The sequence below is a fragment of the Bubalus bubalis genome, chromosome 12 (genome assembly GCF_019923935.1).
Source record: "Bubalus bubalis isolate 160015118507 breed Murrah chromosome 12, NDDB_SH_1, whole genome shotgun sequence".
Lineage (NCBI taxonomy): Eukaryota > Metazoa > Chordata > Mammalia > Artiodactyla > Bovidae > Bubalus > Bubalus bubalis.
In genome coordinates this window covers 48744002-48757929 of record NC_059168.1, presented here as the reverse complement: position 1 = coordinate 48757929, position 13928 = coordinate 48744002, and the positions used below count along the sequence as shown (strand labels likewise).

Genomic DNA, 13928 nt, shown 5'->3' with positions numbered 1-13928 from the left:
AAAAACACTGAAACAAAAGAAAGGAAAGCTTCCCTCACTCCTCAGGTATACTAGCAAATAAGAAGCTATTTGAGAATGATTCAAGTTACTGTAGATTTTATCCTATTTTAGTTGTGTGGTGAGGCAGGACTGGTGTGAGTCAATGGTAAAAAGACTGAATGCCAAAACCTGGAAGGTTGGGCTGGGGAATAAAATTCCAGAAGAATGACGCAGTGTCCCCTGTCCTGCCACATGTGGTGGATGTGGCAAGGGTCAGGTACCAGGTCACCCAGTGGCAGAGGTCACTGTGTAAGTGAGCTGCAGGGGAAGCTGGAGTCACTGGGTGATTCCGGGCTGGAGCTCGTAGATGTGAGGATGGGGAAGGGGTCCAGGTGAGGGCTCAGAATGGACTGTGAGAACCCCATTTAGACGGTTTCTGGATCCAAGGTCTCATCAGTCTTAGAAGCCAGAGATGGAAGTTGCCAGTGACTGTGAAGTGATGTGAAGATGAGTAAAAGGTGATACAAGGGAGAAAGGGTGTTGATAAGAAAATGAATTTCTGAGAGAGAGGCCTCAGCGAAGACTGGGCCCCTCTTGTGGCCTGGGAGCTTGAGAAACTGGTTATGGGCAATCCAGATGAGGTCTGCTGAGTCCGTGAGAGATTGCTAACCTCTCTTTTGCATCACACCCTGAAGTGTGACTCAGGTGGTGGTGGCCGTGTGGTTACGAGTGTGTCCTGAGCTCTGATCAGCAACAAGCAGGAGAGGTTCCAGAGTCTGTCCTCTCCATCTGGTCTGTCTTTCATTGGCCAGAGCGGTGTGTTCAGGAGCTCCTGTCTGAGACACAAAGCAAGGCAGGCTTGTAATTTATCAAGCACCAGTCAAGCTTCCAGTGTCAACAGGCTTCCCAGGTACCAGGGTGGGTCCACAGAGTCAGCTTATGATGAACTGTCACTATAACGCCCATTTTTAGAAGATAGTGAGGCAAGTACATCCAAAATGTGTGTGTGTTAGTTGCTCAGCTGTGTCCAATCCTGTGTGACCTCATGGGCTGTAGTCTGTGCTCCTCTGTTCATGGAATTCTCCAGGCAAGAATACTGGAGTGGAAAGCCATTCCCTTCTCCAGGGGATCTTCCTGACCCAGTGTTCGAACCCATATAGCTGCATTGAGGGTGGATTCCTTACTGTCTGAGCCACGAGGGAAGCCAACATTCAAAATAGTAAAAGGAAACTATGCCACGTGAGCTCCTTCCAGTCTGTCTGCCATTCGTCCATCTAACCATTCATCCCTCTCTCCCCTATCCCTCCCCTCCATCCATCCATTCATCTACCCAAAAGGACACTAGGTGGTGATGAACACATTCACTTTCTCAACTGCCATGATATTTTCACACATATATACATGTATCAAAGTGGTAGAAGGTGTGCACTTCAGATATATCCTGGTGAGTATACTTTAACTTAAATCTCAGTAAAGTTGGGAAAATGAAGGAACTCAGTGTATATCTGTAGGTCAGAACTGATGACAACTCACACAACCATCAATGGAGAATGGATGAAGTATGGCATATTCATGCAAGGGAATGGTACTCAGCAATGGAAAGGAACAAACTCTTCATACACACAACAACGTGGGTAAATCTCACATACCTTAATGCTAATTAAAATGAGTCAGACATGGGCCTTCCCTGGTGTTCCTATAGCTCCCCATGCTTCCAATGCAGGGAGTATGGAGTAGATCCTTGGTTGTGGAACTAGGATGCCGTGTAGTGTGCTCCCCCAAAACAGTCACACCAGAGGATCCATTGTTTGTGATTTATTTATACACGTTTCAAATCCAGAGAAGAGAGAACTATCGTGTTTAAGAGTATGTGCTCAGATGGTAAAACTATAGAGAAGCAAGGATAGGATTATCATTAAGGTTAGGGTAGTATTAGCTTTGGAGAAAGCAATGGCACCCCACTCCAGTACACTTGCCTGGAAAATCCCATGGACAGAAGAGCCGGGTAGGCTGCAGTCCATGGGGTCGCGAAAGGTTGGACACTACTGAGCGACTTCACTTTCACTTTTCACTTTAATGCATTGGAGAAGGAAATGGAAACCCACTCCAGTGTTCTTGCCTGGAGAATCCCAGGGATGAGGGAGCCTGGTGGGATGCCGTCTCTGGGATTGCACAGAGTCGGACACGACTGAAGAGACTTAGCAGCAGCAGCAGTATTAGCTTAGTGGAGGAGGGTCTGGAAGTTAAGATGCTTCTGGGCTCAGGCAACATTTTGTGATTATGCACCTATTTGCTTCCTAATAAACAATAGTCCATTTTGTTTTGTGCACATTTCTGAATATACTTTACATTTCATAACTGAGAATGGAGCAATGTGTATGTGCTATGCTTGTATGGAAAGAGAAAAAAGAGTTTTAGCAGTAGTTTACTCTGAGGAGAGAGTCTATGTGAAGGTGGGACAGTGGAAGATTTTATTTGCTTTCCTTATACATTTCATTAAAAAAAATGTAAATTCCCTCATGCAGTTCATAAATAAAATTAAAAAGCATAATCATAAACTCATGGATAATAAAGCAAAGGAGGGACTGCCCAACTGTAGCTGCTGAAATGGGGACCCAAGGAGAGAAAAAGAAAGAACAGGCAGGATGGCCTGTGTACCTATGTCAGTAAGTGTATGTCAAGTGAAAGACAGGAAGATGAGGCAGAGAGAGCCTCAGAGGGATTCAAAGCATGAGTAAGGCTTGATCTGGACAGAGAGGGCCATGAGTCAGGAAATGCCAGTGGCCTCTAGAAGCTGAGAATGAACTTCAGATGACAGGCAACAAGGAAAAGGAAACTTCAGTTCTACAACCACGGGGAACTGAATTCTGCCAACAACCTGAATGACTTTGGAAGTGGATTCTTCCCAGAAAAGAGTCCACCCAGCCAACACCTTGATTTTGGCCTCATGAGACCCACAGCTGCTGCTGCTGCTGCTAAGTTGCTTCAGTCGTGTCTGACTCTGTGCAACCCCAGAGACGGCAGCCCACCAGGCTCCCCCGTCCCTGGGATTCTCCAGGCAAGAACACTGGAGTGGGTTGCCATTTCCTTCTCCAATGCATGAAAGTGAAAAGTGAAAAGTGAAAGTGAAGTCACTCAGTCGTGTCCAACTCCTAGCGACCCCATGGACTGCAGCCTACCAGGCTCCTCCGTCCATGGGAGTTTCCCGGCAAGAGTCCTGGAGTTGGGTTCCATTGCCTTCTCCAAGACCCACAGCAGAGGAACCAACTGAACCGACTCAGACTTCTGACCTACAGAGTTGTCGGATCATTAAATGGGTGTTTTTTGATTGCTTGTTTGTTTGTGAGTTTGGAGCAGAGAGGGGTTTATTAAAGGGCCATGCAAGGAGATGGGTGGCTCATACCCTAGAAGCCCTGAGCTCCCTGGAGGGTCTATATGGGTGTGGTCTTAAGGCACTATGTTTGTGATCACTGTCACAGCAACAAGAGAAAACTAATATAGCCACGGGCTGACTTGGAAAATAGAAGTGATTCTGTAGCCTATTGTATAGGCTGTCCTTGAAGACAATGCTCCATGGGTCAGGGGCTTCTGGGAGCAAAATGGAGACACATTAATAAAGGACACGGAAAGGTTCCATCTATTAATAGATAGAGGAGGTGGTGGGAAGGACGAGCATTTGTGCCTCTAAGATAGCGTGTCACCTCTAAGACTGATCTACTCTTCAAAGCTTCAGCCACATCCTTGTTAACCACTGACCTGGAGGTTTAAATCATGGGGTTAAGAGAACAAAACTACTGTGAGAGAGTGTGTGTGTGTGTGTGTGTGTGTACCACACTCTCAGGTTCCATGAAGATATAGAGGACACAATGCAGGTAGAGGTACAGAGAAGCCCCTCTTTGGCAGAATAAATTAGATGCCACCCTCTCCTACTTTCTTTTCTGGGAGGATTTTACACAGGGAATTAGGTCCTTAAAAATCGTATGTAGGACTAAAGAAGTAGGTTCTGAATTGGGCCTTGAAAAATTCAGAAGTGGTTCTCAATAGTTGATGCTAAAGGCAACTTGAAGCTGGTTCTGAAGCTCAGGGTTCAAGAACACACATCCAGGAATTAGATTAGAAAGCCAAATTCAAGAAGACTTTTGATACTAGAAATGCTCCTGCCCCCAAATGTCACACTTCCATGACCTTTCTTGCCAGCAGCCAAAATAGTCAAAAGAGAATAGAAAGATGGTACTGGGGTCAGCCTCCCGAATCCCATATCAGTGCATCTAACTGTAGACACGGTTTCACATCCAGACGCAAGCTGCAATGAATTCTGGGAAGTGCTGCTGTAACTTTCCAACCTCTCCATATAGAAGGAAGGGGAAAAAAGAAGGTGAGAGAGTCTAGGCATAATAGCCACCCAAGGCGGCTTTGTCTTGTTTTCCTCTCTCACGTTTATATTTTGAGTGGTATGCTGCTGCTGAGAGGTTTAACAAAGATTTTTGAAATTGACATATAGTTGATATACAATGTTGCATATATACAGCAAAGTGATTCAGTTACAAATATACATACAATCTATTCTTTTTCAGATTCTTTTCTATAATAAGTTATTATAAGATATTGAATATACTTCCTTGTGCTATACAGTAGATCCATAAGAAAAATTTAGATTAAAATATTTTAAAGGCTCATTTCCAAAGTTTGCAAAAATTTCTATTTACAGAACAGTTTGCATCCAAGTTTTTGGGTAGTACGAACATCAGTATAGCCAGAAATCAACTCATTTAACTTCAGCAAAGTTAAAAGTTAACAGAAGTTAACGCATTTTACTTTTGTGTTAACAACAAATTGGCATTTGTAATGTACAATGTTCCTGAACGGATATAAACACTTTCTTGGAATTATTTTGTTTTTAAAGGAAAGCATTATTTAATAAATAGTATCATGGCCCCAAAAGATGCATTACGAAAAGGTATGAAAGTTGATGGGGGAAAAACTACAGTTCAGTTAATTTTTATATGTGCTGAGTCATCATTCTAACTGATTTAATAATTATGATTCTTGTTGTTGTTATAAGTTTTGATTAGTTTTAATGTTAAAACTAAGTTGTTAAAATATAAAAAATTATTTTTTTAATTAATTAATTTATTTTAATTGGAGGCTAATTACTTAATAATATTGTAGTGGTTTTTGCCATACATTGACATGAAACAGCCATGGGTGTACATGTCTCCTCCATCCTGAACCCCCCTCCCACCTCCCTCCCCATCCCATCCCTCAGGGTCATCCCAGTGCACCGGCCCTGACCACCCTGTCTCATGCACTGAACCTGGACTGGCGATCTCTTTCACATATGGTAATATACATGTTTCAATGCTATTCTCTCAAATCATCCCACCTCGCCTTCTCCCACAGAGTCCAAAAGTCTGTTCTTTACATCTGTGTCTCTTTTGCTGTCTTGCAAGTAGAGTCATCGTTACCATCTTTCTAAATTCCATATATGTGTGTTAGTATAATGTATTGGTGTTTTTCTTTCTGACTTACTTCCCTCTGTATAATAGGCTCCAGTTTCATCCACCTCATTAGAACTGATTCAAATGCATTCTTTTTAATGGCTGAGTAATACTCCATTGTGTATATGTACCACAGCTTTCTTATCCATTCATCTGCCGATGAACACCTAGGTTTCTTCCATGTCCTGGCTATTGTAAACAGTGCTGCAATGAACTTTGGGGTACACGTGTCTCTTTCAATTCTAGTTTCCTCGTTGTGTATGCCCAGTAGTGGGATTGCTGGGTTGTATGGCAGTTCTATTTCCAGTTTTTTAAGGAATCTCCATACTGTTCTCCCCAGTGGCTGTACTAGTTTGCATTCCCACCAAGAGTGTAAAAGAGTTCCCTTTTCTCTGCACCCTCTCCAGCATTTATTGTTTGTAGACTTTTTGATAGCAGCCATTCTGACCAGTGTGAGTTGGTACCTCATTGTGGTTTTGATTTGCATTTCTCAGATATATTATTGATTATTTTCAATTTGCTCAAGATTCTGAATTATAAGCGGACAAAGCTGCATTTCTAGTTGACAAAAGGAACCACAAGTCATGTGATGTTTCTTTTTTTTGGCTGTGCTGGGTTTTTTGGCTGTGCAGGGTCTTTGTTGTGGTGTGCAGTCTTTTTTTTTGTCTAAGTGTGTTGCTCAGGCTTCTCTTACTGCAGAGCACAGGTTCTAGAGTGCTCAGGCTCAGTAGCTGCGGCTCAGGGCTTAGCTGACCTTCATGTGGGATCTCAATTCTGTCACCAGGGATTCAACCCATACCCCCTGCATTGGAAGCCCAGTTTTTAACCACTAGACCACCAGGGAAGCCCAAAATGATGTCTCTTAAGTTAAGCTTGTGACAATTAAACCAATCCACTGTAGCAGTAAGAAAACTATTGACAAAGTAGAACCAAAGAATGATCCTCTTCAAATATGCTAGGGACTGTACTTTCAGTGAAAGGATGACTACTTGAAATAGCACTGATGGTTACCATGGAAACAGATAATGAGCTTGGACAAGAGTATTTTTTAGAGCTCTCATTATAATTGGAATGGGATAAAAAGGGAAGAGAAGGTAGTCTCATGCATACAGGAAGTTACCCTAAATAGCCTATAAAAGGATCATGACTTCTGACCCGAGGTTTATGTCACAAATAAAATTGTCACTATGGAAAATGACAGGCAGTAGCCCTAAATGCTGAAATCAAAAGAACATTGATAAAACTAAACACACTGTGTCTTCAGGTTTTAGTAGATAGTTGGAGCTCTCAAAACATAAGCAAGGACTGAAATTCAAATTAAAATACTGTAGATATTTGGCAAAACTAATACAATTATGTAAAGTTTAAAAATAAAATAAAATTAAAAAAAAATAAAACAAAGTGTTGACATAAACAGAAACTTGATGACTTTAGAGAAATTCGGGTAATAATCTATACATGCTATCAGGAAAATTGGAGAGACTTCCATGATGGTCCAGTGGCTAAGACCCCATTCTCCCAATGCTGGGGGCTGGGGTTCAATCCCTAGTCAGGGAACTAGATCCCACTTGCTGCAGCTGAAGATTCTGCATGCCACAACTCAGAGTTCACATGCTGCCGCGAAGATCTGCCACAGCCAAGTAAATAATTCATGAGTAAATAAATAAATAAATTAAAAAAAAGAAAACTGGAGAACTCATGGCTGCAAAAAGCTGTAAGTCAAGGAAATAATTTGGATAAATAGGCAGACATAGTACTCAGTAAATCTAATGCCTTAAAGTACTAAATTCCTGAAATATGATACAACAGAAATGTTTACGGAAGAGAAAGATCCATGAACCAGTGAAAAGCAAAATACTCCATACAATTTTGGTGGGTATTTTTTCCCTTCTTATTCCAAGTGTGAGGCTATTTAATATTTTTCCAAGTACAATCAAGAAAAGCAGACAGTTAACCTCAAGGGGCTGATTTGTTTCATGGAATTGGAACTGAATAGAGCAGCTCTCTAAAGAAAGAGCAGGTTTTTTGTTTCTTTGTTTTTGTTTTGTAGAGCAGTCACTTGTTGGTTAAATTTCAGGTGGCCTGGTGAAATACAAAACCTTGCTTCACTCTGTTTTTCACCACCCACTTTCTCCAGTGGGCTGATGATCTTTCCATTTATTTCAGCTTTACTGCCTTTAATGATCTCTCTCTTTTCTACCATTTCATTTCGTTATACGAAAATGCCCCGTGAGTAAGCTCAGAGTCATGTGCCAAGTGTGGGACTGTGCGAGCGCAGTGCCTCTAAGCTGCACCTTCCTCGGAGGGCGGTGGGTCCCTCCTGGGGCTGCGGGGGGTGGGGGTCGTGCTTTGCAGTCACCATCTCCGGCCACTCGATGGAGCTCAGTGTCCCTGAGTTTGAGTTATTCCTAAAACTTTTTTGAGAGGTATTAAAGGAAGACAGAGAAACTGAAAGTCATAGTATGCTCATGGCCGGAAAAGTGACTGCAAAGAGATGAATTTTTTCCATATTAATTTTTAGTTTTAACAAAATTTGGTATGAGAATGTCATTGTGATAGTTTATTAGTAAAAAAATTTCTAAATTGTTATCTTTAGTATTTAGTATTTAGTAAAGTACTATCAAAGAAAAATCTGAAAAGAAAGTTGCAGTAGTTAAACCATGTGGTGTTAAATAGAACACTAGATATTCAGACCAGTGGGACAGAAGAAATAGCTCAGAATTTGATTTTATTAAAGGTAACTTGATATATGATAAAAGAATAAATTCAAATCGGCAGAAAATCAGGGAAACCAGGGAAAATATACCATCAACAATTTAAATTAACTGAACATATCATTTTGTAAAGAATAAAATTTGATTCGTGTATATCTTACTAAAATAAAGTTCCAGAGAATTAAAATACCACATTAAAAAACTAGGTAACAGCAAAAATTTGAAAAAAAATTTTTTTAGATAAAAGGCAGTAATGACATGACAACTTTCTAAACTGAAAAAACATGTCATAAAGAAAAGATGTGTTTGACTATAGAAAATGAAACCTTTCTAAACAAAAGAAAAACGTCACCAGCATTTAAAGGTAAGCTATGAAGTGACAAAGCATTCGGAGAATTTTCTTTTATTTTTTTATTTATTTTTTAATGTTTACTCTTGCTTTTTTTAATCCCCTCTCCTCCCCCAAGTGGAGTAGTTTAATCATACCATTCATATACTTATGACATAAAGAATCCTTAGAAATTAAAAAAAAATAGTCGCGTCTAATAGATAATGGGCAAGGGACAAAAATCAAAATAAGAAAGATAATTCCCCCAAATAAAAAGTTTAAAAAATATATGTAGATATGTATGTATTTGGCTGCCTCTGGTCTCAGTTGCAGGAACTTCATTGAATCATGTGAGATCTTTTGTTGTTATGCAGGGGCTCTCTAGTTGTGTTTGGGAGGGCTTAGCTGCTCAGAGGCTTGTGCAATCCCAGTTCCCTGACCAGGGATCAAACACAGATTCCTTGCATTGTGAGGTAGATTAACCACTGGACCACTAGGAAAGTCCTCCTCCCCAAATGCATTTGACAGTAAATAAATATTTGGGAAAATATTAAACAATTTGTGGTCATAAGTGGAGATTAAAAGTACTTACTATTTCTACTTATTACATTTGCAGATGAAAGACTATGATAATATCTAACGCTGGTGAAAGTACAGCAAACTTGTAGGTAATGGCAGTGTAAACTGATATAATACTTTTGGAAAGTATTTGATAATGTTCATTGTTGCTGTTGTTTAGTTGCTAAGTCGTGTCCAACTCTTTTGAGACCCCATGGACTGTAGCCCACCAGTTTCCTCTGTCCGTGGGATTTCCCAGGCAAGAATATAGGAGTGGGTTGCCATTTTCCTCTCCAGGGGATCTTCCCGAACCAGGAGTTGAACCTGTATCTCCTGCACTGGCAGGCCAATTCTTTACCACTGAGTCACCAGGGAATCCCTCATGTTCATTAGGAACCATGAGATTGTAACTTAAGCACTTTGGATACTCGTTTTGTTGGGACGTGATTACATATAGTGAAATGCATAAATCTTAAGTGTAGAGAGTGATGAGATTTGATAGATGCATGTACCCATGAGATTCACACCCCAGACAGGATGGAAAACATTTTCATCACCTGAGAGAGCCCCTTTGTGTACTTTCCCCAAAACTCACACATCCTCTTCTCCCCTCCTATCGTTTTTCTGCTGTTTTTCACCAGATGTGAATTTTGCCTGTTCTAGAATTTCATATCAATGGGATCATGCAGAGTGTGGTTTTTTTGTGTTTGGTATCTTTTTGCTCAGTGTTTGGCATTCATCTATTTTGTTGCATGTATTAGCATTTTATTTCTTTTTTATCACCAAGTAGTATTGCATTGTATGGCTAAACTGTATTTATCCATTTACCTGTTGGTGGGCATTTGGGTTATTTCTAATGTTTGGCTTTTGTGGGAAAGTTTCTAAGAGCATTATCTCTCTCTCTCTCTTTTTTTTTTGTTATTGTTGTGGTAAAATACATACAACACAAACTTGCCATTGTAGCCATTTCAAAATGTACAATTCAGTGGCACTAATTAAATATTCTGCAAATATCATCACTATTTCCAAAATTTATTTTTATGACCTTAAATAGAAACTCAGTAACCAATAGCAATAATTCCCTCTTTTCCCCTCCCCTCAGTCTCTGGTAATCCTTGATCTATTTTCTATCCCTATGAATTTGCTTTTTATAGATATTTCATGGAAGTGGTATCATATGTATTATTTTGTATCTGGCTTACTTCACTTAGCTTAATTCTTTCAAGGTTCATCCATGTTGTTACCTGTATCAGAACTTTATTCCTTCTCATGGTTGAATAATATTCCATTGTATGTATATACCATATTTTGTTGATCCATTCATCTATCAATGGACACTTGGGTCATTCCCACTTTTGGTTATTTTGAATAATGTTATGAACATTGATGAACAAGTGTCCCTTTGAATCTCTGTTTTCAGTTTTTTGGAGTATATATCTAGGAGTGTAGGTGCTGGGTCATGTTTCTGTGAACATTTTTGTAATAGTCTTTGTATGTGCATATGTTTTCATTAGTGTATATTAACTCTGTGAAACAATGTCAATCTACATTTAAAAAGTTCATTTTATATTCTCACCAACAACTTTTGAAGTACCCATTGCTCCACATCCTTATTAACACTTAGTATTGTTTGTCTTTTCTCCCCCCACATATGACAAATATTTAATATGATTTTTAATATCTCAGTGATCCTTGCACAATAGATATTATTATTCATTTAAAAAATTTGAGATGTAATTGGCATATGACATATGATATGTTTCATGTTTACAACATAATGCTTTGATATAATATAGATTGCAAAAAGACTATGACCAGAAGTCTAGTTGTCATTCATCACCACGTTATGATTTTTTTTTTGTGATGGGAACTTTAAAGATTTCTCTCAGCAGCTTTCAAATATACATATAGTATTATTAACTATAGTCACTGTGCTATATGTTACACATCCAGGACTTGCTCTATAACTGGAAGCTTGTGCTTTTTTACCACCTTCACCTATTTTGCCCTCTTCCCACTTCGGGCCCCACGCCCAGAAAAGGGCTCTGTTTCTACGAGTTCTGTTTTTTTGTTTTCTTTTGTGTGTTTCATTTTCAGATAACACACGTAAGCAAGATCTTGTTGTTTTAATTGTAGTCATTTTGGTGCCATCATTTCATGGTAGTTTTAACATAGAATTCCCTCATGAGTTATGGTATTTAACACTTTTTCAAATATTTATTGGCTATTCTTCCTTTATGAAGTGACTGTTCAAATATTGTGCCCGTTTAAAAGAATCAGAGTGTTTTGCTATTATTATTAATGCAGTACTTGCTGTGATGAAGAACCTAAGAACAGACCCACATTTATACAGTATTTGATTTCTGACCCAGATGTTAAAGCAATTCAATGGGAAAATGAAAATTTTTTCAACAAATTGATCTGAAGCAACAGAATTTCAACCCAGCTTATTTGAGGTGAATCGCAGATCTACATGTAGAAAACTATAAAACTGCTAGAAGAAACAAGAGGATATCTTCATGACACTGGGGAAAGCAAAGATTTCTTGAAGACTGACTTGCAATGGGCTGGCCCATGGGACCCCACGACCGCAAATGGATAGGACTTGTGGACTTGTGCTAGGTTCCTGTCACATGGGACCCCAGGGTCCCTTGTCCATACCCCTTAGCACCCCAGAAAAGGGCTTGCTGGAATATCTGATCTTACTGAATTCCCCAAAGATATTTGTATATGTGTGTATTTACTGATATGTGTATTTACTGAATACGGTAAAGAAAGACATGAGTCACCTTCTTGGGCTTTTCCCCCTTCACTAATGTGGTCTCCACATGTACCCCATGGTATCTTCATGTGGTTAGGAAAGAGGAGGCTTGTGGAGGGGAGCGGGGACAGCGCCTAACCTGGCGGGCCACATGGCAAACAACTTTGGCCTAGAAACCTAGAGATAGGGCCAATGTGGAGTGGGGACGAACTTGGATTTTGGAGTCTGAGTTCAAATCCCCAGACATATGTGGTTTGAGCTGTGTGTCCTTGGAGCATTCACTGGACCTCTCTGAGTCCGGGTTTCCTTATAGGAGGCGAACCCTTAGCTGACTATCTGGTCTCAGGACAGTTCTAGTAATCAAGGGCGGATGTGACAGCAGAGGCAGCCCTGCCCTCAAGCAGACCACACAAATGCAACACCTCAAGTTCAGCTTTCACACACAAGCTCCATTTCCTAAATTTGTTGCTTCACCACTGGCCCCTCAGCCTTCAAATACTATAAAACTTTTGCATCCTGTCTCCTCTGTCTCTTTTATCTGATTAGTTACAAAATCCCATCAATTTTCCTTCAAAACACTGTTTAGCAAGAAGTTCTTCTGTAGCTGATACTGCTGTTGCCTACCTGATCCCCCTGACTTCTCATCTGTCCTTCCTGGCAGAATCTCAGTTTTGTTCAAAGTCCAGCCAAAGGCTTCCTTCTGTATAGCCCTTCACAGCTGCGAGTACCCCCTGGGATGTACTGATGAGACAAGCTGAAGGTCTCTGGGAAATATTTGCTTTTTAAAAATATATATAAGTACCTCCCTTTCCTGCTTCACTCTCCAAGTTTTCCACCTGGGGCGGGGCCCTAGGGCCTGGAGGGCCTACAGTAGTCATCTTGGGATTATGAGGCAACCAGTCTGAAGAAGGCATTCGTGTCACTCCCCCAGACTACTGCACACGCTGTTGGTGGGCTCTCCCGACCTCTGCTCTGCAAGTAGAAGCCTCATGAGTCCCAGAATTGAGGACTCCAGTTAGAGTTCACCCCCAAAATAGAATATGAGGAAACCAATCGAAATGATGACGGAAATCTAAATTTATTGACTGGGATGATGTTCATGATATCTTGTTAAATTTAAAAGCTGTTCCAAAACATTTTTTATGATATATAACTTTATATAAACATATATTTATTTATAAGTATATTCATTGAAAGGTATAAATGGATATTTATGTAAATTTTTTATAATTAATTAATTTCCAATGTATTGAATTATCAGACATGCTGCATTATATAATTTTAAGGTGTACAACATAATGATTTGACTTACATTCACCATGAAATGATGATCACAGTGGATTTACTGAACATCCATCATCTCATAGAAATCAACATTAAGTAGACAAAAAGTTTTCCTTGTAGTGAGAGCTCTTAGGATTTACTTTCTTTACAATTTTCATTTATAACGTAATAAATATAATGTAAAAATAAATATAATAGCAGTGTTCATTATCTTTATCATATTATACATTATATCCCTAGTATTTATTTATCTTATAACTGGAAGTTGGTACCTTCTGACCACCACCTTCATCCAACCCTACCCCTTGCCCTTCCACCCCAGCCTCTGATAACCATTAATCCAATCTCTTTTTTCCAAGAGTTTGTTTTTAAAGTATAATTGACCAACAACACTATGTAATTTCCTGGTACACACCATAGAGAATCAATATTTCTATAAATTTAAAAATGATGACCACTATGAGTCTACTTGTCATCCGTCAATATTCCTGTAAATCTGTTTGGTGAACTTATAAGTGGTTTCGTTTATTGTTTCTTACTTATCTAATTAAAATTTATTTCAATAAAAATAAGAGAGCCAAAGTGCTTAAAAATGCTTCAATTCCTTGCTCCTTAGTGTGGCATTCACTGACTTCCACAATGGGCAAAGGTGGTGTGTTTATGTGTGAATTTATGAATATATGAAAGTATGTGGCTGTGAATTAATGTGTGAGTATGTGTGTGTGGGTATCTGGGAGTGTGAGCGGCTATGAGTGTGTGTGAATTTGTCAGTGCTTTGGAGAGTGTAGGTCCCTGAGTTCATGTAA

At 39.7% G+C, this 13928-nt stretch overlaps 1 pseudogene; it reads right to left on the bottom strand.

Annotated features, from left to right (window-relative positions):
* Positions 1–7839, bottom strand: part of LOC112578220 — a 50488-nt pseudogene extending 42649 nt beyond the window's left edge.
* Between the last annotated feature and the right edge of the window lie 6089 nt (positions 7840–13928).